Source organism: Condylura cristata, unplaced genomic scaffold, assembly GCF_000260355.1.
Source record: "Condylura cristata isolate star-nosed mole 26May11 unplaced genomic scaffold, ConCri1.0 scaffold00030, whole genome shotgun sequence".
In the NCBI taxonomy this organism is placed as follows: domain Eukaryota; kingdom Metazoa; phylum Chordata; class Mammalia; order Eulipotyphla; family Talpidae; genus Condylura; species Condylura cristata.
This window is the reverse complement of record NW_004567131.1, coordinates 20,446,950-20,450,412: the sequence shown is the minus strand read 5'-3', so window position 1 is coordinate 20,450,412 and position 3,463 is coordinate 20,446,950.

The window sequence follows — 3,463 nt, the reverse complement described above, 5'->3', positions numbered from 1 at the left end:
TCTTTTATCTGTTGATTTCTATTTTGAACATATTGGTGCTAGGTTAAAAGTTTTGTATTAAATATTGTCCTTGCACAGAGTTCATGTAGTATATAAATATAATTTCAGAATTCTTAACCTATTTATAAAAATCTTCTTCCTTTATGGATGAATGATATGTGAATTGCTTTTTCCCAATAGTTTGCTGTTGTCCATCATCTTCAGGTTTATTTTACAGAAAAACAATTAGCCTGGTATGGGAGGGATGGCTGTAAATTATTATATTTTCTGTCTAGACTCTTGTAAAAAGATTTTCATAGGTTTGACTCTAGAACTCTCAATTATTGAATTCTAAACACAGTTTATATGAAAGGCAGAATATGGGCCTCTCAAAAATGTCCTGTTCCTAGAATCTGTGAGTATGTTATCTTCCATTAACACAATTAAAAGTTGTGGATGAAATTAAGATTGCTAATTAGATGGCCTTGATGTAAGGAGATTATCATGAATTATCTGAGTGTGACCAATGTAATTACAAGGGTTCTCAGAAGTGAATAAGGGAGAAAGGGTCAAGTCAGACAAAGATTCAAGATGCTGTTGTGTTGCCTTGAATTCTGGGGTAACCCTGAAGATAAGAGAAATTTCAAGGTAACCCTGAGGATATGAGGAACTGGGTAATGGACACCACTTGTATCTGTTACGAAAAGACAAAACTGAAAACTCCTTACTCAGTGAAGTCTCTGTAAAGGGCTTCAGGATTTTATCAACTATTTTTAAGGTCAAAAGAGACCAGAACTTTCTCTATTAGGAGCACAAGATGACCTCCTTCAGCTCTGACGGTGGCCCACCCTGGCGGTACCTTCTTGGCATTCCTCTGCATTCATTAAACATTCAACATCAAGTTTTCCTCTAGACCACCTGAAAAGGCCTAGTGTAATTTCAGGAATCCCTAGATCCTAACATTTTCTACCTTTTTTTGTTGGAAGTTTGGGGTGGTGAAGATAAAAGGGAGAGGGGGATTTGAGGAGGCATAAGATTAGAAAGAAAAGGCCATGTGAGCGAACATTTTAGCAGGAATTACATTCTGTTAAAGTCTCTATTTCACGTTCAGTTGCACTTTCTAATATGAGAAATAGGGAATGAAAACAACAGCAACATACTAGGTGTCTAGGAAATAGAATATTAGGAGGTCTTCCTGAGTCTAAAATGGGAAACTGTTGACAAATTTTGGAAAAGATGATTTTATGAAGTGCAAAATTATTTACCTTTAACTGGACCAGGACAAATGAAACTTAAGATCAAAATATGTCATTTATTTATGAAGCAGACTGTTGCTTTATATAACATAGAAAGACCTTGGGTTTGTGTCATTTATTTACTATACATATAAATTCCAAACACTTAAAGGATAGAGATTGTTTTATCTCACATTAAATGCATCTTTTGCAGTGCCTGACCACACTTTTCATACAGTACTCAATGAGTTACTTAATTGTAATTAATCACAAGGGCCTCATAACTGATCATTTAACCAGACAAGAAATACTTGTCCAGGTGATTAATACAGGAAAAAGATTCATTCATGAGTGAGGAAAGAACTGGGATACTTTCTGGTGTCTATAGACTCCACAAATGTCTTGTTTTACATTTTCTTTTATACTGGTAGCCTTAAAGGGGGGAAAGTGGGCCCTCCCTGGTGGCGCAGCGGGTTAAAGCACAGCACTAAGAAGCTAAAACCACTTCCGCATGAGTTCGAGCCCTGCCTGCCCCGGAGGTGACCACATGGCGTGGCAGACCTCTCCTGACCCGCCCGCTGCTCCCCTCAGCAGTGTACTTCATTGATCTGCCTGTTCTGCTCCCCTCTCTGTCTCTGGTGAAGCCTCTCACCGCCCCTGAGCCTCTGGCCTGTACCCCAGCTCTGTATGCACAAATAAATAAATCTTTAAAAAAAAAATTAAAAAGGGGGAAAGTAAGAATACATAATATTTTCTTATTTCATGTTTGCAGTATTGTAAGTGATCTTGGAGGCCAGATTTTTATCTTACTCATTGTGAATCTTCAACATTTAAAATATTGTCTGGCACACAGTTGGAACTGAGTATTTACTCATGGGATTTTTTATGTGTGTGATCTTGCTATAACTTTAACATTTGTAGCCAAATATTTTGATTTTCAAATTTCTTCCAGCAACCACAGAGACTCCTTATTAATATGTATACCAAGTTCTAGAAACTAATAAAGAATGGATAGACTGTATATTTGATTTCTCAATAAAACATTCCTTTTCTTCCCTGGCTTTTAAGTTTTATCTTATTTTTATTCATTTTTGCCTTATCAATTCAAAGATAGAATTTTCAGTGTTTATTTTCACAGCCAACCCCATGAGGTTTGGTTAGTTACTGCTTTATTTAGGGTAAAATAAGCAACATCTACAACATACAACACAGTCCTTAATTCACACAGCAAGAATCTGGTATAAAGAGAGAGTAAGTAACATACCTGAGAGCATTTATTTAAAGCTTCTGGGTGAGGACATAAAAAATAATTTCCTTGGACTCCTAAGAAACCCAAGGTTTCTTCCTATCTTACAAGGGAATAAATATATAAAATTGGAATCTATAGTGAGGCTATTTTAGGATTACAATGATTCCACCTGTTTAGAACAAGAGAAATAGAAAAACCTTTTGCATTCTTAAAGTTCTTTTGAAAGTATTTGAAGTAAGTGCAAGAACATAAATGGACCTCATAACTTTGATCTACCACAAGTAATAAATATCTTACTATTCTGCCGATGGAACTGTGTGTATTGTGGCTAAGTATTCACAGTCATGGGTAGTGTAATTTACCTCAAACTAGCTCAAATTTTAAATACTCACGAACATGAGATCTTTATATTTACAACTCAGGGAAGCTACAAGGAAAGACCAAGGACATCACAAAGATGCAGATAAGATGGGATATTGATATTCCGACCAATGGATAGATACGATCTCAGATTGAAAATTATTAAATTTAATATAGTGTTAACTAACATTAAATTGAAGACCACAGGATTAATTTGAAAGAACAGAATCTAAGGTCAATTTCTTTTCATTAAAGTTATAAAATGCTTACATTTCTGAATGAAAGAGTTTACAATTTATGTTGTTTTTCTGTTTGATCATCTCCAGCTCAGCTTTTAGGTATATCATAATAAAGTGAATCCCAGGAAGAGATGGGTCTTTCTCATCTGAATTGGAAGGAACTGGAAAGTTCATCTGATTCCATCTTTGAAATTCACTTTATATAAACTTTAAGAAGTCATTGGAAATCCAAAGGAGCTCAAGGTTAAAGAAGCAATTAGAGCATTAGGAGAGTCAGGAAATAGGCATTCTGACTGAACCAGTTTCTATCTGAGTAATACTATAATTTGAATTTAATCTTCTGGCACTGTGGTTTATTATGCAGTACGCTTTAAACCTTTCTCAAAATATTGGATGTTTTT